At 39.5% G+C, this 27,142-nt stretch overlaps 1 long non-coding RNA gene across 11 annotated transcripts in view; it reads left to right on the top strand.

The window, feature by feature from the left end:
* Positions 1-43: 43 nt before the first annotated feature.
* The window catches only part of LOC104912274 (uncharacterized), a 92,638-nt gene continuing 65,539 nt past the window's right edge, over positions 44-27,142 (top strand). For 3 of the 11 annotated variants that reach the window (XR_014885339.1, XR_014885341.1, XR_014885338.1), the window contains exon 1: positions 47-1,026. This is a non-coding gene — a long non-coding RNA (uncharacterized LOC104912274). Of the gene's footprint in view, positions 1,027-12,424; positions 25,296-27,142 lie in introns of those variants that run through there. The other 8 variants (XR_014885344.1, XR_014885340.1, XR_014885345.1 and 5 more) reach the window with 6 other exon arrangements.

The raw sequence follows: 27,142 nt of genomic DNA on the forward strand, positions 1-27,142 counted from the left end.
AGGTCGGTGCTCAAAACGCCCGTACGTGATTTCGTGGAGGTGTGGGGGTGACGGCTGCGTCTGAGCCGGTCTCTCCGAGATCACTGGGATCTCGGCCACCCGCTGGTAGCGGCTCACCGGGGGTGCTGGGGGAAAGCCTGCAAAATGATGAGTCCCCGTGTTGAGATTAGGAGAAGCAGCCACCGGTTTGTTTCCTGGGAAGTCTTAGTGAGTGTCTCAGCACGGACTGTGTGCCCGGGTTTTGTTCCCTTGCTCGGGATCCGTCTCACTGTTGCAAGCCCAGCCGGAAAGCAAAACTTACTCCTGTACCCTCACGTGCTCTGGATGCCTTTCTGTTGGTGGCCAGTCTGGGGTCCGGTCCTCAACCTGATGTCAGAATTGGAGGTGACTGTGGCGTTTACTTAGACACGTTAGCACCATGTCACATGAAAAGGAGCGTGGGCTCAACCCAAAGTGAGGGGGAACTCTGCTGTGAATTCTTTTGCAGGTCCTTCCCCCCTCGCAGGCAGGCTGTACAGTGTATTGTCCCGTGGTTCCCAATCTGTCAAATTAGAAAGGGCAAAACCCATAATCAAATGAAAGTCTTTGCAAAACCACTCATTTGCGTAATACTCCGAGCAGTTCGTGAGGACATTCATGTCGTGCTTCTCAATGGAGTGTTGAGCCACAGATTTAAAGAGACGGAAAATGAACACTGAATATTCACTGAACCGTGTTAAGGAGAAAGAGGGTATGCATATGTATTCAATGTATAGTAAGACACCTTGATGTTTGAAGGAAAAAAAAAAAAAAAAAAGAACAAACATCAGCCGGAGAGCAGCGTGCTGCCGGCGGGGCTCCGCGGAGAGCGGCGCGCTTACAGGCGGCCGCCACCAGGGGGAGCTACAAGCTGTGCCCCGCCCGGCTCCGCGCCGTGCGGCCGCGCTCCCACCGCCTGCCCGCCTGTCTCCTGCGGTCCGTGCTGCTTCTTCCCGGCCTCCGGCTGCCCTCACGTACCAGCTGCTGGTTGGAAACCGGTATCGCGAGGTTACTTCCCTTTCTAATCGGTTCTTCTTACGTCGGCAGTAAGGGGGGGACAGTCTTCTGACTGCTGTTCTGCAGCGGTGATGGATGAGCGTTGTGCCCTCTCTGGGTTTGTTTTTATTCCTCTGTTTTTAAGTGCCAGAGACACGCCGTGCTTCTGAATGAAGCACCCGCAGCCTGTAAAATGCCACGTTTTTTATGTGTTTGTATTTAAATTCAGGTGTTATACTCGTGAGGCAGTAACAGAATAAAAGGAAACTTAGCAAGGACCAGAAATGCAGACGGCACGCGTTAGGGATGATAAATAAGGGACAGCAGTCAAAAAAAGTATAAAACTGATCTACTGCAGTCCTGAATACTAAGGCTGTCATCTCTATCATACTAATTTTTCAAAGTTTTACCATTCTCTTGGGTTCTTTATTTCTGTTGGAGAGAAATCTCAGAATGTGCTTTAATTGGATTTTTTTTTCTTTTTATAGTTTTTTATTATCTCATTAATCAAGCTTAACAAGATGTATTTTTAGGTTGCTCAGTGGCAGTGCTTTGCTTTCTGTGCTTTATATTTGAGGTACCAGTCTGTGCAAAAAAGGTATTGGTTGTCCTTTGCTCTGGGAACTGCACATAAGAGTCCCTTGGAATTTCGGTCATCACCAGAAGCTGTGCTGGAACACAGCAGGAAACTTTCCTGCCCTCACCGGCACCTGCCTGCTCCATGCCTACTGCAGCTGTGCCTAACTAATGGGAGGGCACAGGGAACCCAGCTGTGGCTTCAGGGCATCCTCCCTTCCCTGGCAAGGCCCAGCTACCAGCACTTCTTCGCCCTGCAGGATTTAGCAGACAGAGCTCTTTACTGGCTCAGGAATTTGTTACCGATTTTCTGGCATAGGAGCAGAGACAACTGTAAACAGCTGAGTATTTGAGATACCGTGGGAGCACAAACACAGAGCTACACCCAGCAGAGGCTATTCACAGGTTTTCTTGCGCTATTTCAAAAGTCTGTTGCTGTTGATCTTGAGTTTCTGTGTGTGCCTAGGATGTGCATGTGTAACCATAAGTATTCTTCCCTGAGTTAGGTCTTGGTAATAAAGGTCAGTATGTCAGAAGTCTTCATGCTGTGAATGTTACTGCCCCACTAGCTGTTGCACTGAGACCACACTCAGCAATATTTTTGCAAGGAAATTTTACTACATTGTAAAATGTGGTGTTTTCTAAGTAACTGTACAGTTGTCGTGAACTTCTGTGAAGTGTTCCAGGCCCTCCTACTGGGGAACACTGGGTGCAGCACTCGCCTGTGCAGGGGCTGAGCTGCAGTTGCCTCCAACTTTTATTTATACAGTTAAGCCTGAAAAGCTGTTTTGTATTACAAAATTGTCAGTGTTGCATTGCTTGCATTTCCCCTTTTTCCTTGCTAAGAGTGTTGATCCTCGCTAGTAATCCCTTCCAGAGTCGCTTTTTCTTGAACAAATTAAATTTACAAACACCGAAGCAGAACCGAGCTGTTCCTTTGCTCTCATGTGCAGGCTGCATGTGATCCCTTTAGGGCACAATACCACTTTGAATACTTAATGTTGACTTGTCGAGTTTCACCAAATGCAGGGTGATATGGACGGGATTAAATCCTGTTTGATTTCCTGTCCTCCCTAGCCAGGCAGTGGGGGGTGCAGAGGGCTCACGGTGTTTTACGCTGTTCCACCACTGAAGTGCAAATAATAAGCATATTAGTAAATCTGCTGACATCCAACACCTTGGCACAAATGAGCACAGTTTTCCAGATCTAAAATGCATTGTCAAGTAGAATTCTTGTCAGGGTTATCTAATGTATAAGCAGAAGTCATTATGTTTACACCCAGAAGATAGTTTGATGGTGAATTAAGGGCTGACCTTCCTATCATACTCTTTATTAGAGCAGGCTTTACTGTAAGCTCCATATAATGGCTCAAAATCAGGTTAACTCTTTGTGTGCCACGCCTGAACTGGTGGCAGAGTCAGTGTTAAAGCTCTTGGGTTAGATGTAAGAGGCTTTGCTTTCCAACTGCATGCTGTGCTGTGGCTGAAAGGTAACTCTTGCTCTTCTATTGCCGCCTTCTTGTTGTTGCTACTATGCTAATAGGCTGTACTTTTATTGACGTATTGTAAAATGCTTCTGTTGGTGGGTGAATGCCAGGCTTGTTTATTTCAGAGACCATCAGACGGTCTTTGTTTTCTGACTACCCAAACGAAATTACAATGTAGTGTTCTCATAATCACGTTATCTTTTTTTATAGTTGCAGATCAGTTTTATGACATTGTAGATGCGCAAGCCCTGATCGATACCTAGAGACTTACTATCCTTTTAAGTTATGTGACTCTGCCAAATTTTAGACATGAAAATATTCCAGGTAAAGCATTATTGGGTTTTATAATTTTTTACCACATCTAAAAACAGTTGCTGAGCTTCATTGGATGTGAAAGCATTGATTTTTTTGGTAATACTTTGAACTGCTGTCAGAGTCGGTCTGTTCTGATGTAGCATTATCTCTTCTGTTGAAGGAATAGTTTCATTTTTCCAAATAATTGCTGTTCTTCTCATTTTTGATGAATAGTGTGTTTAGCAATCTATATTTTATGGCGTGAAATATTGGAGTGCCTCTGAGTCTGAAAGTATCCAAGAAATATATTAATACTTAACATACCTCTAAAGGTTTATCAGATAAATTTGATAAATATGTTGAAGTTCTTATCTTACTTTTCCTGATGTCGAGTTTGGAGCTCTGAACTTCTGGTAGAAGGAAGGAGGTTAACACTGGGCCACTGTATTGCTTGTTTATGACCAGGTGTGGTCCTGTCTGCTAAATAACTGGAAAGAAATGACAGCAACTGATAGGAATGTTACGCATTTACAGATGTCTGCTTGTAACTGAAGTTAAAGAATGAAATATCTGAGCTGTTGCAGTGCAGTCCACATGCTCTGCAAGTGCTCTGCAAACCTGTGTGATCTGTGGCGAGAATCTCCTGGCGTGGAAATGGGCTGAGCAAATTGATCTGGGCGTTGTGTCACGGGGCCAGTAGGCTGATGGCATGCTGGCAATCTGCTACAGAAGTCTTTTTTGCTAGAAATAGGTGGAGAATCACACTGCCTATAGTAGCCTCACCGTCTGGTACCATCAGCCAGGAGCTGGGTAGCAGTGCAGCCACCAGCTGCTGCCAGGGGCCCTGAGGTGCGCTGGCACCCATGGCAATGCACCCTGCTGCTGCCGTCAGGGAAGCTTCTCAGCCTTCTATGGGTGCTATTTGCCTGTGCTTGGACAGCTAAATCCTGGATGCTGGATGTATTATTGTAAAGGGCAGTGTATCAGGGTTATTCTTGATAAAGTATGTCCCTTTTTGTTCTACGGAGATTGGAAAATGTAAAAAAAAAATAATGCAGAGAAGAAAGTATAGTTCTCGATGGTGGATTGTGACCTAGAGGAAAGAATGCAAGCAATGCAGCCACAGAGAGGAATTTTAAAGCATGTATGTGAGACTGCCAGAATGAAAATTGCAGCCGAAAGAAGTGAGCCAGCAGTCTAACTACAATCGATATCCAGATTAAGTAAACAATTACAGCCTGCCAGGGGAACTGAAGCGTCTTCAGGTGTAAATTCTGGTTTATTTAGTGGATACCTTTTTTGTCATTTATGAAGAATACAGTGGGGTTTCTTTTATTTACATCTTTTTGCAGCCTGCAAGACAAAGGCAGTGTCAGTTTGTTACTTATTCCTTGTAAAGAAATGATACAAGCCAGTTAATAGTTGAGGTTATTTTGAAAATCTGAATACCAGAAAATTACAGAAGTGACCAAAACAAGTATGTCTGAGTCGATACGGTTAGAGAATGTTAGAGAAGCAGGTGTGGGAATAAATAAAACATGTAACGGGGTAATATTAGAGTACTTTCTTGCCCAACATAGACCTTAGAATGGAAACAGTTGTGTTTGCAACATTTTAGAAGTTTTCTTACCAAATATTAAGATGTGGAAAAGCTCTTGCATGATGACTTGGCAGTTGATCCACCAGAATATACTTTCTCTCCTTGCAAGGTTTGCAGTAATGTTGCTAAATAACTCAACGTTGTTTTAATGCCTTTAAAAAATATACCTAACTCCAAAACAGAGCCAAGACAGATTTGTAGATGTAAGATTATTTCTTACGTTCCAGCTCAATCCCTCACTGGGAAAACATGAAACCAATAGCATAGGAAGCAACTGTTTTTACCATAATTCCCTTATTTTGTATCTAAGTGTGCCAAAATAGCTCCATGCTTTAAAAATATCAGTTGGTCCTTGTGGACAGAGAAGCGCCAGACAGTATTTGTGTCCTTCTGTTCAGAACAAATGAAGTACGAAGACCAGCTACTCCCTGGTCTGTCACCACTGCATGTGTTGCTTAGGATTAGCTGAGGCATGAGATGTATCTGGCGGGAGTGCCATATATTGAGATGTAGCAGAGCACACAAGAAAATAGAAAAGAAGGCTTCACTAATTTTGTAGCCCCATGAAGAAAATTTTTCCATTTTATTTCCTCTCAGCATGGTGGTTTTACTGTGAAGAATTTGGGAGACTTTCTGTCAAGTACTGAGATTAACCGGTGCCTCTCAGAGTAGAAAAGAATAGCTGAGGAAACAAGTTAAATGTCAAGGTTTTATGCCAAGACATCATCCAGGATGCAGCGTGACTTTGGACAGTGTGGTCAGACTGCAGCTGCAAGAGTTCTAGACCAGATCAGAAAGGAAATATTTCAAATAGATGCAATTTATGGTAGTGGTACAAGCAGTCATATGCTTTCTGCAGCTTGCTCTGATTTACTAGATGTCAGCAGTTTTTGACTGGGTCCCATAGTTGTGAAGGGCCAGATTTGCCTGTTTCTTACAGGGGAAACAATGGAATTAGATCTATATTTTCTTCAACTGATTTTGCACTTAGGGATGATGTGGTGGCAGAGCATTTGAGATGTTGACCCAGTGGATTTGCAAGAGAACTTGTGTTTTCAGTGAGATCTGTGGATAGACTGAGGTGCCAAAGTACTGTGTTCTGGTGGGCTGCAGCCAGCTCTGCAGTTCTGCAGCCCTGCTGCTTATTTTCCACAGATAGAAAAAGTAAAAGCTCTTAGGCAAGATGAAATTGCAGGGAAGAGTGCGTGTACCTCTCAGCTCCTATGAGTTAAATCCCTGCTTTGTTGGATGAACTTGTACACGTATGAAAGGTCTCTTCTGTATTCACCTTTCTGAGAAGCATTTGCTGGATGGATGCTGTGGGAAGAGGAAGGAAGAGGTAGGGCTAGAGAGGTCAGTTCTTCTTTCTTTAGGTGTATGTCTACATCTTTCTTTAGGTGTTATCTGTGAATTAAAGCCGTATGTTTTTTGTTTGACTTCACTGAACTTCTAAAGCCAAAAGAGGTAATATATGGGTTTTTTTCCTGTGTGCTATCACATAAGACAGCAAATGACTATCTGCTAGATTGCAGCCTGTGCTACAGGAGTTGATTTGATGTTCCGTAGGAATTCCTATTTAAATTGACTTAATGATTTATACTACCAAATTTCACATTTCTATTTTGCATATGAAGCAGGCTAGAATATAAGGCCAGTAACTGTTCTTGTTCTTGAATACATGAGGAAAACAGATATTAATTAAGCACAGCAATGAGCAGAGAACAATTGGTGGAAGGGGTTCATTTTCCTTATACATTTCTGAGGGGAATTCTGGGTTTGCTTAGTGGAGAGCTCCACTTTATACCTTCTGGCTTCTCTTGAACTGATAAGCAAGCTCTGCAAATGCAGCACTCCGTAGCCAAGCATAGGAAAACAATCACAGGTAAACTTGTCAGTTTGTGAATCAGCTGGGAATTGTTTCAACTTTTTATTGGGTTGTAATAGCTGAGAAGTATCTTCACCTGAATTTGCACCTCTGTGCTTAAGAAAGCCATTCTGGCTGCCAGGAGGAGTTATGTGAGATATATAGGAGACTTCCGTTTGGTTCCCGCTCTACCAAAGTATCTCCTGTAATTCTTAGTAAGCCCCATGGCTTCTGTCTGAGGATATGGATAAGGCAACTCAAATGGTTTGGGTGTCATGCTGGAGCACTAGAAGGCCATCCTGGCATTCAGCTATCCTCTCTGCTTGATAAGAGCTATCGGGTAGATTGGAACAAATCTCTTTAGTCATCTCTGTGCCTTCTTAGGGCTTAGGAACAACCTCTGACAAGATTCCTATGCTGTAGCAGAACCAATGCAAATTATTCATAAAGCAATGAAGAAATTGGCCTAAGGTTCCCTTGGGAACATGCGGCTGGTGTGTGAATGCCTTTTGCCTTTATCCTTGGATTTACCTGCACATCTGAATGCAAACATCTGCCTATAGATGTGGGTAAAGGAGGAAAAAGAAGACAGCCAAAACAAGCACGATAGCCATTAATTTAAATCCAGCTGAAAAAGTCTGAATAATCCTCTGGGTACTCATCCTATTAAAAAAGTATGATCTATTGAATAAAGCATTCCTTCTCATTATTTTTGTAGTATGGAAAAGCAGGTAATATACAGTTCAGTACAGAAACTGAAGGAATGAGTCACCAGTAAAAGTATAGCCTGAAATGCTAATAGCTTTAAAACAAAATTAAGCCCATTTAAAAACGAATCAGAGAATCTTTAGGTAACTGACATTTGAGCGGAATGGATACAAATAATCTCACAATTGATCAAAAGGTAAATAATGAAATATACTGCTGCATAGTGAGGAAGCTGAAAGTAAGGAAATAGCATTGGTAAACTGCCTTTGCAGATTGAGATTGACATAATTGGTAAAATGAGCCTGAAACTGAGAAATGGGAGTTAAGACAGCTTTTTGAACTGCCAAACATACCTCTAGTAAACAGAAAAATGAGTTCAGATGTATTTCAGTGCTGAAGGAGCTAGCCGCACACAGAAGCATGGAGAGCAAGAAGAGAAGAGAATGGCATGGATTGCAATGGTTGAGGAGGCCAGTCTGATCCAGCTCCTGCAGTTTCCATGCATGGATTCCTTGTTCTGCCATTCCTGCACTGATGGGTGCACCCATAAGTGATAAGTGCCACCAGTGAATGTGGTATCTCTGCAGCTGAGCAGAAGCAGCCATTGTGTGTCTGGGAGGGCAGGGTTGGGTGTTAGGGGAGAAAAGTGCTGCACAGGCCAGATCTGTGCTTCAGGCTGTAGTTAGGTTCTGTAACCAGCAGAAGGATTTTGAGTAATCTGAATAAAGTATGTCTATGGTAAAGAAAGAGTAATTTAAATGTTTTTATGCAAATATGATGAGCTGGAGCAGCAAAATGCAGGGTGTTAGAAGGATTGGAAAAAGAGAGTGGGAAAACAGATCTTGAATGGGACATAGCAATCAAAGGATAGAATTGCATGTTAATTTTACAGTAGGTTAAAGAGTAACTAGTGTAGCTATTCTGGTTGAATGAAAAGCACTTCAAAATCAGGGAAGGATGGCTAGTAAAATTCTACTAATCTTGTGAGTCTGTAAGATATTCTTGGGTTGGATTTAGTTACCAAAAGGAATCTTTTTGAAGCACTCCATGTTTTAATGTTTTATGCATGGTTAAATGCGACCAGCAGTTGTGACCAGATGGTTGGGCAGCCTTACACATGGGAGTACTTAACTTCTTCAGCATAGCTGGGAGAACAAACACTAATAATACTGTTTATTTCTGCTGGTAATAGCTGACTGACTCTGTTGTTTTGGGTGTTGTTTTTTTTTTCCCACTCTGCCAGTTAGAGGTCAACTTTAATGTTTCACTTAAGTAATGAAGATACTCTAGATGAACTGATTGAGGAATGTATGTTTTGTGATTCAGATAAAGTTAAATGATAGGATTAAGACCAGTAGGTCTGTAGCTGAGGATTTCAGATAGATTTGGAAGATTAAATCCACCTAGAGAGCTTAGAAATATCTGGAACTTTCTTACTGAGAAGTTTGAAAACTATATGGAGTTAATACCCAAAATAAAAAATAAGGAAGCATTGTAGAAAAAAATACAAATTCTTAACTGGACAAATAACTATATAATAAAAATAAATGAACTGAATGAAATAAAGATTGCAAAAAAAAATCTGACAGCAAATAGATCTATGCAAAATAGGTAAAGAAGCTTAGGAATAGGATGAATTGAACAAGCAACAGGCATCAAGCAGAACTAGACCTTATGCTGGATGTTGAGCATGATAAAATTACCCAGCCTTAAGTAAGCACTCACAGAAACAAACCATTAGGAAGAGCGTAGGATCACTGTTCAGAAGCTGAGACCTAAAGAGTAAGAAAATTCTTTATTCTGTCCTCTGGAGCTGATGATATTGACTTTGGTGGAAAATGGACGTTGCCTAATAGGAATGTGTCCACAGACCTTAAAATAAAAATCATTGCAAGATGAGCTACGAAATGTGAAAATTTGGACATAGTGAGGGCAGTGATCAACTGTTCCCTAGCCAGAAAGAGGAAGGGGCTGGCTCATGAATTCTCGTACCTGATATACAATATGTATATCAAATAAATAGTGGTTAAAGGAGAAGGAAGTGTGGTCTAGGTGGTTATAGGTACATTAGTCTGACCTTGAGGTCTTAAAACAAATTTTGAAGAGAATTCTTCCTATTCCACCAAAAGCATAGATTTTTTTATTTTTATTTTTTTAGACGAATTGCTTCCTATTTTACCACACCTGTGGGTTCAAACACCTCTGATCAGATTGTACTTTGAGGTAATACTGGGCATCTTTTTTAAAGTGTTTTGTGTGTGGATCAGTCTAGCACTATTCCTTAACTCCATGCCCATAACTTAGTTTTGGTACAGAACGGGTAGATCAAGATTTTTACAAACACGGATTTAAATTTTTACTTACAACTTTCTCGTGTTGAGTACCCAGAACTGAATTATGGAACACAGATGATGGAGTTTCTATGAGATTCTCTTCTAGCTGATTTATGGAAACAGCTAGCTCTACAAAATGATCTTAACTTTCTTCTGGAGAGTGATTGAGAGATTACCAAGAAGGCATTTGAATCGACGAAGATTTTCCTGTAAGAGTTGAGCTTGCTAGGCAAATTTCAAGTTTTGTTCTGGAAAGGAAGTGCTTTCCATACTTGTGCTGGCATTAAGCGTATGTTAAGTTGTAAACAGCAAATTGTTTAGATTAAAAAAAAAAAAAAGTTTATTTTAGCAGTGCTATTGTAAATTAGGTGTAAAACCACAGCAGACCTTTCCCAGAAATGTTTCCTAATAAAAGAAATTCTTTCCTGACTATCAGAACCAACAACTTGACTAGAAGCATCCTAAATACCTCATTCTCTGTACTAAATCTACAGGCACTGCATGAAAAAATGGACAGTTAAAGTCTTCAGCCAGATACCAGAACACAAGTAACTCTCACGTTTCATGATGAGTGCTCTTCCAGGCCTTTTGAGATAGTCCACTGGACTGAGGCCAGAGCCGTTCTTCATGGAATTGAGATGAAAAATATGGGGCATTTTTAGAACACAAGTTATTTTATTGTTAAAATTAGCGCTTACAGTGCCTATCACTGTTGAAAATAGAGCTGGCAGAGGACTGTGCAATGAATAATAAGTTTAGGCAATGCTGATAAATTAGAAATAAAACCTGGGAGTAGAAGTTGTTCATAGAAGCTTTTTAATTTTCCAGTTTCCCCAAAATTAAACATCAAATTATTGGTAACTCTTGGCATCCTTTGCAGAGATGGAGTTCAGATACACATCAAAAGTGCTTATCATGAGAAGGGGTGATTGTGTCATTTGCAGTAGAATTATTCCACACCGTTGGTGTTTCTTGGCAGAATGACAAGTTTTCACTTGACATTGTGTAACCCCTGGGAAAGAAAGTGAGTCCTACCTTTCCGTGAATAATTCATCAGTAAGGCAAAATGCTGACTATTCCAGAGAAGTAATCCTTTCTTTCTGGGGAAAGGAGAGGGGTACTAAGACCACTTTTTTTCTTTCTTTCTTTTTTTTTTTTTTTTAATGTATGTAAATTAATCCATATTGTTTTTCAAAGAGTTCTGGAGCTGACCAGCTTTCTGAGAATGTTGGATTGTTTGGAATTAAAAAAAAATGCTGGTAAGGTCAGTCTTTCTCTCAGAAATCCAGCCAATTAGCTGTTTAGTTAAAATGTGCTGGAGTATAATTTCTAATGACAGGGTTATACTGACATTATTAGCCATGGGCATACAGACCACATATTTAATACCTGCCAGACCTGAAATTGTCCAACACCTTTTTTCTGGAAAATGTTGTCTTTTGTATAATAAGTAATAATAAAATAACTGAAGAACTCAACATTCACAGGTGTGATTAAAGGAGCAGTGAAATGTTTACAGTAAGTCATTTTGTCCTATTTTTGAGTTATAAAAATTCTGGGTTTCCATTTAGCTGGATGAACATCTCTACTGCAAATAACAAGCTTAAAAAGTGTAAGTTGAAACATAAGACCCAGTGTAACATATTTTTCTTATTTCAGGTAAGCCATTCTTAGGTCTCCTCTTTGAAGGCTCTACCATTGCAATTTTTTTTGTAAAATTGTATCAGTAGCAGATGTTCACTTTATTCTTTTCTTATTCACTTCTAATATGTATTTTTCATGCCTTCTAGAAAAGGTTGGATATCATTTTAAAGCGTGTTCTTGATAACAGGCAGGCAAGGGCTGGATGAGCCGTTCCTTTATTCATATGTGCAATATCTTGGGTATTCGAAGGGCTCTTTAGTGATCCCTTCCTCTAAGAAGCTCAAATAATTCCTGGTATTTTATTAATCTGTCAGAGCAAGGGTTGCTTCTGAATTTATCTTGGTATTTCTGTCTGAAACTGCTGTGCAGCCTATGCTTCAAATTGCCAGCATTAAATCAACATAGTTTTCCTCCTCATTCTTCATCAATTTGTCATATAGATAAGCCCACTACCTGCACAAGCAATCTTCCATTATCCACTGTTCTTGCTGGTTTCTTCCATATACTTCCATCAACACCCACAGAGGCTTTTTACTCTCAAATATATTCTGTCTTTTTCTCTTTAGGTTTTTTTAACTCCACTGCTTAAGATGATGACTGCTGATAGCTAATGACTCTAAAAATTGAGCGTGTCATATGACTTATTTTCTCAGTGATATAGCTAGGTGGTTTGGACTTTAGTCTCTTGACATCATATAAAGGAAATAGGAAGAAAAAATCTAAGTCAGATTTTTAAAAATGCACAAGAGAAAAAAATGTGTCTTGGTGACTTTCGTTATTTATTTTTCTTTATGGTAACTGTAGCATCCACATTTCTAGTTACTGAAACTGTACACACTGAAAATTTACCTAAGTAAATAAATACACATTACCCCACCTTATGAACTAGGGAGGAAGTGTCCTTCATGATCAGGTTTTCACCCCCATGAGGTTTAATCATTATTCAGATTCCTCTTTTGTCGTGTATTTGCTTGTTCTTAATTGTGCTACTGTGATATGTGTAAATGTAGCCTCCATAACTCAGATTTTTATTTGCATCATAAAATGGTAAAGAATTTCTAACGCCAGTTTTATAATTGAGCACTGTGTTTGAGAATATCATGCCTCATTTTTCTCCATGCTGTATCAGCAGCAGAGTGCTATTGTCCATCTTGATTATTTCACTGCATCAATTAGGCAGCCAAGGAAGGAAGAAGAAAAACAGCTGATATAGATTAGGTGACCTGTTGCAGATCACAACAGACAACTTTGATAGCATGAGAAGGAGGTTCACAGCCAAACATCCTAAGTTTGGAGTCATCAGAAATGTAACCCTCATTTCTAGGAATAGGTGGAAGGTTTAAAATTGACTTGAATTGTGTTTTTTATCCCATTTCTGCTTCTCTAAGTAAATAACTATTTCTGGTAGCTATTGTAAACCTCATTGAAATGTTTTTCAAAAAATAATATTTTTGAATTGCCATCATAGTAATTTTTTAAAAAGTGTTTAAAAAAAAAAAAAAAAGGACAGGAAGAAAATCTTTTTGCTCCCTTAGAGCACAAGCACAAGTCAAAAAGGGGCATATGCTTTTCCTAGCGTGTAACCTCCAAGCGTGGGCATGCTGGATACCAAAAAAAGAGCTGCTAGACTTTTTACAAGGAATATATTTCTTTGCAGAGGAAAAGATTAGCAAAATCATCAAAACACCTGAAGAAAAATAAATTCAGGAATAAAGCAAATGGGGGACAACTCTAGAACTGTCTGTAATTGTGTAGAGTGTTTGCACATAAATACGTTAAAGGAGATATTTCCTCTTTCAGAACAGACAGAAGCTGCTGATTCCCTCTGCTTCCTTATTGCTGCTGCGGGTGCCCCAGGCTTTTTCCTCTAGTGCAGCTGTGCTCTGCTGAAATAAATGGCACTTCCTGGGGGCTGCATCTTTAGTTACTGGTACAAGAGTCACTATAATGTGCACTGAGATATTTCAATAACGCTTTCAAATGACTATTAAAACACAACACTGAATAATAAAATCGCATGGTTGCAGACAGAGCTACCAGTGACACAGCTACCTACAAATTATTTCCTTCAAAGAGGAGCTAGTAGAAAAATTGTACAGCAGCATGGAAAAGCATAAAAGCCCAGATGCGCAGTGGTGTGGCCTCACTGCTGGCTGCCTTTTTTTCCCAGCTCCCTCCCTCTTCTTTGTTTTGATTTACAGTCTTCGAAGTATGGAGTTCTCACAGCTCAGCTCATCTATTGCCTCTCATTAAGGGGAATAATCATTCGTGCCTAGCAGTACGAAGTCTGGAAAAGCAAATTCAAAACATACCAGTGTCTTCAAGCTGATCCAAGTTAATTCCTATACAAAGTGAAATGATACTGAAGAACTGTAGCAAAGAGTTCAAGAGTTCCCTTCTCTGCCCTAACATCCAGCTGCAAATGGATCACATTGAAGTTGCTTCTGATGCAGCAGGTTGTTGGCTTCTCAGGGCTGGGACACGTAGGGCTCATCTGCCAGGGGCTTTGCAGCAGTTGAGGTTGTTGATTTTAAAAGCATCTGGGGACACATTGCCTGGCTCTGAGTGTTTGTATGTCGAGTAGGATACCAGTGTATTAAGGCAGCAATATTATGAGTGGAGAGAAATGCACACCTCTTAGGGTGATTAAATAGGTCTTATAGTTCTGATGGGTGCTTGGAAACAGTCCCACAGCAGCTAACACTATCTGGCCCTGGGCTTTTCTCCTTATCATTTTTTATTTTATGTTTGCTAATTCTACCCTTAAATACATCTCATACTTTGTCACTTCTATTTTTTTTTTAATCTGAGAAGGTAGGCTTGTCACCCTGGGTCCATGAAGGTAATGGAAGTGGTATCTATAATGTGAACAGGAAGATATAACGCTTCAAGCACCAGCGTATTTTCCAAGCAGACTCTGTATATTCACAAAATGTTAGAATTTAGGCTCTTTCCAATAACAACCAGGACCGCCTCATTAAATGCCACATTCTAGAACTGTAGAATCACCAAGGTTGGAAAAGCCCTCTAAGATCATCCATTCCAACCATGCACCTTAAAGACCCTTTCCCAGCTAGTGCTCTTCATACAGCTGTCCCTTAAAGAGAAAGCAGATACAGGTCTTGTTTTTAAGTTATTTCCTCTCTACATGAAAGTAATTTCTGTTACATTCTTTACTGTACTTTTCCTAGAGTATGCAATATATGCTTAAGTATACCAAGACCACAGATTTGTACTGTGTTGTTTGTATGGTTCATAACATTCCCCCAATGATTAAATTTTCTGAATTCTTTTTTTTTTTTTTTTTTTTGTATTTTAGATAATTTATTTTATCATCAGAACTGTCTAAATTCGTACTAGGTACTTTGACACTTTGCCTATTTAATGGCCAGTTTATTTAGGAACAATTCCAGTTATCTCGTATATATTTCCAGCATGTTTCAGACAACAGTCTCCACACTATTTGAAAAATCAGCAATTGAAACATGAACTATGTGCTACTTTGATAGAAAGTATTTTCTGGTTTTGCTTTCTGCTTGGGGAGGAATCAAATTCCAGCTAGAATGGTCATTTATTCTCTCTCTGTATTTTATTTCTGGTAGCTTGTTCTACAGACCTGAAGGGTGGTGTAAAAGCCTCATGAACACATCCAGATACCTTTACGTGTACATGCTCTGCAGATATGTAGAGTTACCAGAATGAAATATTTGTAATCTAAAGGATTTAAATTTCTTTAAAGCTTGGATAGGATTTTGAAGTGTCAGAGAAGAAATGTCTGCATTTACCTTCAACTGATTCTATGCAGTAGTGGAAGGAAATGATCCTCATAAAGATGTCTGGGAAAAATAGTTTCTTTGATTCTTTAGTAGCTTAAATGCATCGCTTAATTTCACCTGTCTCTGTGTATTTGTGCTTGTGAATACAGCAGGATTAACATGTTTGGGAAAGTTAAGAGCTGCTGTAGAAAAGACAGTGGATAGTTACTCAAATTCAGCATAATTGAGATTAGAGATGCAAACAACTGCTCTTGGTATTGATAGCTGTACCTGATGTTCTTTTGATGATTTGTGTCATTTTTGAAAATACATGATTTTCAAGATGAAGCCTTTTATTGAGCTGTCAAAATCTTACAGTTCAGATTTCAGAAATAATCAAATTACACCTTATATACTTAACTAAAGAGACCGAAGTGCTTTTCATAAGCAGCATTGCACTCAGCACAAAAACAAATGCTAATGTGACTATCTGTACAGGACCAAACTTTAACTGTGATCTGGGGTGTTGCCATGGCAATTCCAATTGTTGGAAAAAAAATCTCTTTTGTGCTTCATTCTGACATTATATTGCAAAATGATGATTATGAAGAAACACACAACTCAAAAGGGGGAAAATTCTCCTTCTGAAGACGTGAAACATACTTTCTATCCCATTTACTTTTTGTGAAACTCTAAGTATGTGCCCAGATTGCTATAAGCTCTGTTTTTTAAAGATTCAGGTACATTTTTATTTTTCAAACTGCCATAAAACATAAAACAGAATGTTATTTCTTCCAAATGTAATAATCTACAAATAGGAAACTCCAAGACATATATGCCATTTCCTATGCAAAATATCAATTTCTATTATGTTATACTGCAGACATGGACTTTCCTGTTACTGAACAATGCTGTCTGCATTAGCTGAAACAAATACAAAACTTGCCTATGTTATTTATCATCTATATAAAGTTTAATCAGAATAGCTTGTAACAGTCAATAGATTAGTCATTTCTGTTTCTAGTTATAAAACTGTTTTTCTACTGATACATCTCACTATGAGAAAATTGATATGGCTATTACCTGTTCCTTGCTAAATCGATATAAAACAAGCTTTACATTAAAAATAAAAAATAAAAACAAACAAACAACAACAAAAAAAAGAAACCAAAACAACCAAATACACACACAAAATGCACGCACGCACACAAAACCCAGTGCAAAGGAATGCTTCAAAAGAGAAACAAATGAAAGAATACAGGTAGGATTTGATTTGCACTGCAGTTCACACTGAAGTTTACTGTGCATTCCTTTATATGGGGAATGCATAAAATGGGAAACATTTCCAGAAGAGAACTAATTCTTGCAGTGCTGCATTGCTGCTTTATAAATAAATCATTGTCCTTTCTCTATTGATCACTGGAACAATCCAATTGAAGAATGCTGACTTAGTGAAGCCCTTCTTGGTGTGTTGGATTGAGAGAAAAATCCTGGTAAGTGGACCCAGCAGTGGAGAAGAGGGAAAAGCCCACACTGGGTTGAGATCAGGTTTGATACATTAAACCTGGCTGTTGATTTACTTCTTACCTCCAAAAAACCTTGACAAAGAAGCCAATTTCTACCATGTCTTTCTTTCTTTCTTTCTTTTCATAATATCATTGATCAGGGGGAGTACTAAATACAATACTGGTTGCAATCAATTAATGCTGAAGACCTGTGTATAATATATTCTGATTTTTTTTGTAGATCATAACAACACATTCCAAATTTAATCCAGACTTTTTATGATCTCAATAATATTTTTGTGTCGAGAAATAAAGGCTCAATTCTTTAGGAAAATGTTAGGTTAGTTAGTAGACTCGTCTGGAAAAAAGCAGTGCAAACTGCAAACTGAGGTCAAATCTGAATTTTGTTTGGTTTTCTTAAAGATCACAGCTTGCTAGTCTGACAACTTTGTGATGTCAGATTGTCTTGATTTGTCAAGATCACTAGTATCAGGCCCCAAGGCTTTTCTGGGAAGAAGAGTAACCTGTTACAGCAATAAGCTGAGAAATGCTTTTTCTATGTGTCTGACCATTGTTATCAATGTATGTAGTATTGCATTTTAAAGGTCTATAACTAATAGAACACAGCTTTTACCAAACCCTGTAGGAGGTGTCCCTCTCAAAACTACACTCGCAATGTCATTTCATTATCCAGAAATTTTAGCAAGTTCTAGAATATACATTTCTTATTTTTGTTACAGTGTGATCTACCAGTACATATGGGACTGATGGTAGATTGTTCAGGGCCATGGTGGTGCATAGGTTTTCAGGTGTGTTGTCATCACATTACTTTTTTCTGTTTCCCATCAGTTACAAAATACTCCCAGGATGCAGGTTTGTGAAATACAATTATTTATTCCATTGTGTGTTTTGTCTCAAATGTGGCAATTGGAGGCAGCACATGCTAATAGCATCCTCCCCCAGTGCAGGCTGGCTGGGTGGTAAAAAGCAGAGTATTAGTGAGCTTTCTTGGATACAGCAGGGGCAGACGGTGTCAAGCAAAAGAGCTCAATGTGAGGAACTGCAAACCTGAGCCAGGAGGTGAGTTGAACCGTGCTGTGATGAGGGATATGCCAGGACTGCTCTCTGCTGTACACCCCCAGCTGGCCCCAAACTTCCCCAACCTGAGCAGTAAATCTGGAGCAAAAGGAGTTTAGAAAACAAATCTGGAGGCAGAGGAACAAACCAAGCCTGCCTTGTTGCTGTCATGGCAGAAGCACCTGGCACAGCCCTTGCTTTCAGTGATGGGTAGCATAGGCGTGCCCTGCCTTTTCCCAGTGCCCAAGTGTTGGTCCTTCTGTGCCTCCTGTCAGCGTGTTGAGATACCTGCCACCATACTGGATGGAATAAGTGGTGATTTACTTAGCTATATGAAACAATGCAATCTTTTAAGCAAACAGACGAGCACACCTCGTTGTTGTTGTTACCTATTTATTGACCGTCTTCCAGCTGAAGCGGGGAGTCCGACCGCTGACCACTAGATGACACTGTTGTATAACGCCGTGCTCAGCGTTAATGGCTTTAACAATAACTAATTTACTTAGGGAACACGTATGTGTATAATTAGGAGTCATCAATGTCTTTCTTTTAACATAAAATAAGTTTATCATACCCAATTAGATATTTCTTAAAAGATGAATTTCATTCTAATTGAGTAAAGCTATGCTACTGGTTTAAAATGTAGCAAAGGATGTATTTGTATCTACTTTCACAGTTTCCATGTATTTTTAGTTCTTGCAATAAATGGATCTGATTACACCATTTAAATCGATGCTCTCTCAAACTGGTATGACATAAATGATTGTTCTGTCATTGGGATTTTACTGCCATTGTTTTCCGCATGTGAGGTTTGTTAGTGATCTCTCTCTTAAATCTCGTTCTGTCTTTCCCCCTCCTCCCGACTATGATCTTGAATCTGCATGTTCTTTCCATCAAGACTGAAGTAATCTATTTAAAGAGCCAACAACTGCCACCCTGCAGGACTAGAGCCTGGCCACGGCACCGCAGGCTTCCAGGCAGCACCCGTCAGCAATCCCTGGCGAATGAACGAGCTCCAAAATGTCCGTTGTGTGAGGGGTTTCTTTAGAAGCTCAGATTTCCTGTAGCTGAGCATTGCCCATGGAAAATCTGGTTTGTACAGACGTCAGACTAAATTCAGCCTAGGTGAAATGCAAATTTGGTGCTTTTCTATAGGAAAATTGCCTTTAAGCTTCTGTGTGAACTCGGAAGGATCAGCTAGGCAGTGCCACACCCAGTGCAGGCAAGGCTTACACCCTTCCCAAGGAAATTTTAATGTCAGAATTTGCTTTACCAGGTGAGTTCTGGATATCCCCACCACAACGACGTGTCATTGCCCATACTGGGGCTGTGCTCTCTTTACAGTTTCTTCAGGTTAGTAGGAGGTTTGATACAGGTGATGTTCCCATCAGCCGTGGTGACTCCAGGCAGGGCACCACTGCTTTTGCATTATGGCTGTTCCTGTAGTTCCGTTCCTGCGGCTGCTTGAGTAGAGCTTGTCTATTAAATCTTAATGGCATTTTTTAAATTAATTTCAATTATTTTCTGGAAAAAAAGCTACTCCTGCAACAAAATAATGACAAAGTCATCTTAGAATAATTTTCAGAATGTGGTTTGTAACTACATAGTACCTCAGAAGTAGCTTGACTATTATCCTATTTGTGCAATGCTTTTTCTGCTATCCCTGTATTTCATACGCAAGATTAAGGGCTATTATATTAAGTCACATTTCTGTCTTATTTATTGAAGTGTTGTTTCACTAAATAAGGCAGCAATGATTTGAGCTGGCTAAAAACCTGCTTGAAAATTATCTTTCAGCAAAAGGTTTTCAACAAGCTCTATTTTTGAAGCTAAAGTACTTGAATTCCCAATGACCAAATTCATTAAAATATAAATTAGCCTAAAGAAACAGATGAATTACAATGGAGTATTTGCATATCATATTTGGTGTGAATGTAACAGTTTCTTCATGTAGACTAACAGCTACTACAATCTTCAGAGTCTCAGGGTTGAGTAAATGGCTACGGGGAGAATAAGGAAGGAAAGTGGACAAGGGTGGAAGCTATTTGTTCTGAAGAATATTGCACAATTTTGCAGTCAGAATTAAAGCCTGTTTTAAACCAGGTTCCTCAACTAAGGTGTATCTTATCTAATCAGTCAGCATCAGAAGTATGAGAGTGTTACAGTGTTCCAACACAGAAGGAAATTCAAGGAAATAAATGTCATGTTTTGATTGTATTTTCAGAATTGTAGGTAATTAGTGATTATTGCAAAACAGGAGAATGTGATCTAGAAATAAAGGTGAAGAGCAATCAGGCGGGATGGAATTACAATGCCTTATCTCTGGGGAGGTAAATGATCCAATTGTGGTAAAGACCTTTGCATCTGCAAAAGGCAGGAATAGAAATTACTCATAAAGTTTGACCTGTTGTTCTGTAAGTAATATAGCAGGGACTCCAACAAAGAGTATCATGTCAATTCTTTCTAATAAATGAGGCTGAACTGAAACAGTGGCTTCTGTAGTTTCTCTGATCTGTACCAAATATCTGCTCTATGCCTTCATGTGTCTTTCTGTGAATTGCTGATGCACTTGGCCAGTGAGTTTTCTGCGACTTCAAAGCCAAACCTTTCACTTTGCTTTGTATAAAACATGCCCAGAAGCTGGCACTGAAAAAGAGTAAGTAGGGAGAAAAATATTGATTTTAGATGTTAGGATAATCTAACAAAAATGGTTCCACCTAAAAAAAGAAAAAAAAAAAAAAAAAAAACGGAAGAAAAAAAAGAAAAAAGCTGATCTCTACTTCATTTTGGATTTCTTAGCTTTCTGGGTTTTGTGCCCAGAGTTTCAAGAGAACTAGCTCCATATAAATGCAAACAATAACTACGAATATTGCATCTGTGACTTCTACACTGTACAGCAATACTGGAGAATATACTCTTAAAAGACACTTTTTCACACTGTTTTCTGTGAGAAAGGATGAAGAAGGGCTTAGTTAGTCTTCAAGAATGACTGGCATCGCGTTCATCACTGGCGTTTTGTCTGATGTGGGGGAGCACAAGCCTGAATAGCTGTAACATAATTACCTCTGTTAGCTTTTGTGATGTAACTCAATGTATGTTATTGTGCATCGCTTTGATGAAGTAATGTTGGGAAGAAAGCTGAAAGAGCCAAATAACCCCAGACATATGGTCCCCTTATAAAAAATGACTAAGGCATTTTGAAGCCTACGAGTCAATAGACGTTTATACTTCTAAATCATCTAGAATATCTTTGAAAATGCAACCTTTAATACAGTCCCAGTTTACCAGCTTGAGGAGTCATTCCAGAATTTCAAGATAAATTTAAAGTCAAGAAAAATGAGGAATGGCCGAGTTCAGATTCAAATTGAGAAATAATAAATCATAAGATGTGAAGAAGAGAAAGTTCCAGGTCTAAAGCTTTTCAAAACAATGTGATTTTAAAATTTGGTCATACAGTTGTCATAGAGTAAGTCACACGAGCAACTTGAAACTTATAAATAATCTGATAATATTACTATTACTGCTCCTTAGGAAAGTGTTTCAACAAGGAAGTGACTGGCAACCTTTTACATTTGTTGTCTAAAATACTTTCCACCATTTTCTTGATATTGTCAAAGTTTTCATGGGTGAAAGAATTCTTAATATTCAACTTTGCAGTATTTTAGACCAACTCATATTAGATCATTTTATTAGAGATTTATAAACTTTATTTAAACTGAATCCAAGGAAATGAGGAAAAAATATTGCAGATGAATTATTTTTTAAGGATTGGGAAGAAGTAAAGAAGTGTTTGGTATCAGAGCATATAAATAGTTCTAGCTGACAGCAGAACAATAACTTCAGAAGATCACAGATTATTCTCAGCTTTTAATAAAAAAGAAACTAGATTTATTCAATTTGAAGATAAGAAAGTATGGCTCAATTCTGTTCTTTAAGCATTTTTCAGATAATTTTAACTGTTGATTTCAGTGTCTCTAGTCCCGATTTGCACTAATAAAAATGAGGTGCAAATGAGTGCTGATGAGTCTCTACTGAAGTTAAAGGAATAGTTGAAAATGTCTATGAATATTCATTAAAATTCAGGAATGAACTCCAAATTGATCATGTCTATGACTTCTGGTGAATTTGCTGTCTATGAGCATATAAGCACTTGAAATTAACTTTCATGAATATTTGCAAAGACAAATTTTCAATCAGACTTTTCAGATACAGAAAATAAACACTTAGCAACAAATTCTTAGAATTGTGACATTTGAATTTCACACCATGTCGCATATCTGAAGGACACAAGGAAAGTTTTGTCTGTGTGGAGACCATTGATGAACCCTTACTTTGTTAACTGTGGGAATCATCGAGGAGAAGAAACAAATGAGAAGAACAAATGTAAGAAAATAAGAAACAGTGTGGATTTCTATTTCAGGATTTTCTTTTTTTAATGTATTGAACACTGTAGTTGAGCATGAAGTGAATCTTAGAAGCTGGCTTCTCCTCATTTCGTGCTGTCAGGAAATTGTCACCAGTAATTTCCATGACTACGTCCAGGCAGAATCATTTTAAGAAAGTAGTTGGGTGTTTTAACTGCTTAAGACACAAGAGTCATGATAGAGTGCAGTGGCTGATAATTTGAAGTAGCTTAGAAAAAGCAGTGTGCATGTGATCGATTACTGTCATTTGACTCCAAAATGAGATCTGTGGTTTCTATAAGTTTCTTCTAACTTGTAAGAAGCTCTAAATCCAATAAGATGTTTATATAAAATAGTTCTTGTGGTATATCAAGTTTAAGTGTGATCTTGAGTGTGTTGTGGCTTGCAGAATGACCTGCAAAAAAAAATAATTCATATTAAGGAGTATAATGGAAGGGACAGTTGAGGAATTCTTCTATGACAAGGGGAAGAAACCTGTCAGTGCGTGAGTACAAGGACAGAACGTGTCCTGCGTGACACATTGATGTTTGTATCCCGGACACTGAGAGAAGAGAAGTATACCTGACCCATCTTTGGGCCGGGTAGAACAGGTTAAGACCCGAACTGTGACATGTAAAGATGCCAGGAGCCTGCAGAGTTGCCACAGGACCCTGGGCTGGCTCAGAGGAGGTGAGCTGAAACACCCCGAGGAAGGAAGGGGCACTGCTCGAGGTGAATAGCCTGGGCAAAGTTTGCACCAGCCCACTGTGCTGCTGATCTTGCCAGGGCAAGGAAGAGTGTTTGTTAATAATTGCAATCTAGAATTGGTTGTTTTTTTGTTGTTGTTGTTTGTTTGTTTGTTTGTTTAATTTTAGTTTAGTTTTTATTTTTGTGAGTTTCACCAGTGTAGTGCATAAGATGTTTGATATTATGAAAAAAAATTTCTCAGAGTGTTAAGGCATTGGAACAGGCTGCCCAGGATGCTGGAGTCACCGTCCCTGAAGATTTTCAAGAAATGTGAAAATGTGGCACTGAGAGACATGGTTTAACAGGCATGGTGAGATGGGATGATGGTTGGGCTAGATGATTGAGTGGTGTTTTCCAAATTTACTTAATGATTGTGAGATTCTAAGAGCCTAGCCACTTGTTTTGCTGGAACGTGTCCTGATTTCATCTTTTATCCTGTCACATGAAAAGCACATTCTCTGTGGCTGGTTTTGGGCATTCTCTTACTTGGGGACTGAAGAACTGAAATACTGTGCAGGGAAAGCACTGCTCCTACTCAGTTACTGGAGTCAGCTTGAGGGCAGGTGTTGGGTAGGGCTGGGTCATCCCCTCAGCCTGCAAAGCCAGAACCTCCAATGCACAGTGGGTGAGGGAAGGTTGTTTATGATGCATAAGGTACCCTAAGAGGGTCATGCAGCTTGAAAGAAATCAGATCAGGTTTCTGAAACTGAGACAACTGAATTATTCAGCATGCTTTGCTTGCAAAGGTGCTGAGCACCTTGAATCCCATGTTTGAATAGTCTGCAAGCTAGAAAATTATTTATTGCAAGAAATTTGTGAGTAATTTGAAACCAGGAATTATCTGGAGAGGTTTCAAAGAGATTTGTAGACAATTCAAAAACAAGAAAATAAGAATGAATAAATTATTTTGTTACATTTTACTTCATCTCTAGTTTTGATACTGAAGGAATTTAGCCCAAGTGCCTAGAAGGCATGCATGCAAAGGATTGGATTTCTTGTGTAAAAGCTATACAATGTGATAACATGGTTGTACTGCATATGCAGTTTTGATATGTAACCTTTTAAATAAATTGGAATACTCTTTGTGCCTATACTGGCACACACCGAGATATCATAAACAATAATTTTGTAAAGGTCACTTCCTCACTAAGTACTTAGAGCTCATGGTAAGAGCAGTGTAGGACTATTAAAAAGACCTTTTTGTTTCTATTTTTTGGGGGTCCCTGGTAGTTTTTCTGCTTTGAAGCTATATGAGTATAGCTACTTGGCAGTCCTTTCTGCCATGGGTCTGGTGAGCCTGGCTGTGCAGCCCTGTGCTGTAGGTCCCTGTGCTGCCCCCTCTGTGCTGGCAGCAAGTGCCAGTGTTGGCCATACGTGCTAGGGGCTGTGGTGCTGCAGGCCTCTGGTGGGCAGCGTCCTTTCTGCTATGGATAGGGAGTAGCATAGCATGATCCAAATGGTGGTAGGCTGCTGACCTGTGTCAGTAACAAGAGTTAATGGCTTTAAGTTGCATCAGGGGAGGTTCACATTGGATGTTAGGAAAAATTTCTTCTCAGAAAGAGTGGTGGACTGTGTGAACAGGCTGCCAAGGGAGGTGGCAGAATCACCTTCCCTGGAGGTTTTTAAAGCAAAGGGTAGATGAGGCACAGAGAGCCATGGTTAGTGGTGAAGTGGTGATGAGCTGATGGCTGGACTAGGTGATTGTAGTGTCTTTCCAACTTTAATGATTCTGTGATTCTTTGAGTAGCATTTCAGAAAAAACAGCTATCTCACCATGTCATCATACTCAGAAGCCTCGGCAACACAGGTGCCAACAGCAGTGTGGGAGGGCAGTGAGCCCAGGTGTTCTGCGAGCTCAGCCCAGCTGGGCAGTGCCTTGCTCAGCATTCCCTCCAGCTGCTGCTGCCACTGAAGGTGCTAGTGAAGCTTTTGGTGAAACCAATTTATTTTGGCCCAGCCAAAAACTTATTTTGCTTGGTCTTGCTTAAATCCCGCAAAATATTTTGTCTCAGATGAAATTTTTGAAAGATCGTAGCTCATCTGACCAGCATTAAAAATAGCTGGTCCAATATCCATTGGTCTCTAGAAACAAAGGCATCCTGTTGCAAACACTCCTTAAGTAATACCTGCTGGGATGTTCTTTCTTGTGATTGACAAGATGACCTAAATCAATATCCTTCTATTTCCAGGCCTCTTATTTTAAGGAAATCCACAGCTGTCTTGCCAACAGCAAGTGCAGAGGAGAGGTGTTCCCTGCTGCAATGGCACGAGAGGACAGCCTGAGCAGGGTACGTGGGTTCATGCAGAGCAGGCTCCTCTGGTAGCCACAAACCTTCCAGGTGCTGCTGCTGCAGAGGCTGCTTGCATGATGTAGGGCAGAGCCAGGGCAGCAGCCTGGGACTGCTGGCTTCTGCTGCTGCTATCCATGCTGCAACAGTGTTTATTCAATACCTAGGAATTTTATTTAAAATTATTTCAGTTCTCTCTCAGCAAGAAGCCCATGAATGCATGATTCAAAGCTTTGATTTTTGCTTCTTTGGAAGGCCTGTGCCTAGCATCAGTCTGTGATCTCACGGAGGTTACATGCACACAAACAACAAAGATGTATCAGCCCAAGTTTAAATTACCCTGGTAACTCTTCTGCTGGAAAATCTCTTCACTATTTGTGTGGGCAAGCTGTTCAAAATCAATATTTCCTAAATTTCAAGTATCAGTGAGGGTATTTGCTGGCCTCTCCTGTATGCCCATGCTGAAGCCTATCAATAGATTGTCTATTTTATGAGGTTCTTGATCTTATTTAAATTTTAACACATTTATATGAGTGATTTTTGAAAAAAGACATATTTTCAATAAGATTATAAAAATACGTATTCGTAAGTGTGTTTTAACATTACCAAACTCAAATCTAGGTTTCTGTTTTTCTCACATTGCTCCACAAAATGATTTCTTTGGCTAGTAATTTTGTTTCTCTGTTAGCACTGACCTTCCCAATGAGCTCTCACTGCTGAATCAAAAGGAATTTTGCTTATGTAAGATACTTGGAAATTTTCTCAGGAAAGGGATAGGACTTAAATCTCATACAAAGGAATAAAGGATGATATTTCCCTTGTGACGATAAGCATCATGTGTAAGTTGAGCCTGCTTTGTGGAATGGTGAAAAATGGTTGCAGCAGTTAAAAAGAGGATCAACTATGTAGAAAATAAGAAAGAGTATGAGTTGCAAGTGTGGAATATGAAATGATTTTTAGACATTAAGTTAACAAATTAATTTGGCTGACATTACCTTCAATTTACATGGAAACCATTTTTCACATTTTCTGGGTAGATCATTTTCTATGTTCTGCTGTGACTGGGGGAAAAAAAACAAAGCAGATGAGTCCTTTAAGGCAAGAGAAAACATCCCAAAAGTCATTTTAACTCATTCCAAGAGCTGTTCAGCAGGCACAGACTCAGTAAATGACAAAGGCGTGCACAGAGGGAAGCAGGGATGCCAGGTTAACAGCTGGTATCTGAAAAAGGCCAGTTTGCTGTTTCTGTTGGTACCTCTGCATGGAGGCTGGGGCAGACTGTGCTGATCAGGCCACGTTCCAGCAAGAAAGATGTTTCTGACAGGTTGCTGGTCTGGAACTCGTGGCTTGTGAGATCCCAAAGCAAAGCTGGAGCCTGCTTCCACACTGCCGTTCACAGGTAGAAAGCCATTCCGCTTGCACTCAGTGGGAATAGCCCCACCAAGGGAAGCTGTCCAGGATGGGCTTGTTTCAGTCCTACTCACATATTAGAAGTTGCCGTTAGGATGGGTGGACATATGCCAGTCCATTTGAGATCTCTCTCTTCTATCACAGAATTCTGAAGCAATTGCTTTAATTTACGTCTGCTTGTTTCTCTAATTCTTTCTTAACGCCTCAAAGTTGAGCAGTTGATAGGTGCAGGTGATAGGACAAAGTTACTCAGAATACCATGATTGCCCTTTTTACCTATGCAGGCATGTAATATAGGCTGAAAATGTAGGCAAGTTGAGCCTTACATGGTGACGCTGGGCAACTAAAAGAAAACTGTAAACATGCCTAAAATTCAAGACCATAATTTAATTCAGTATTTTAGGGACACAACATAGAGAGTGTTCACAGCTCCAAAA

Source organism: Meleagris gallopavo, chromosome 10 (assembly GCF_905368555.1).
Source record: "Meleagris gallopavo chromosome 10, MGAL_WU_HG_1.1, whole genome shotgun sequence".
NCBI classification, from domain to species: Eukaryota; Metazoa; Chordata; class Aves; order Galliformes; family Phasianidae; genus Meleagris; species Meleagris gallopavo.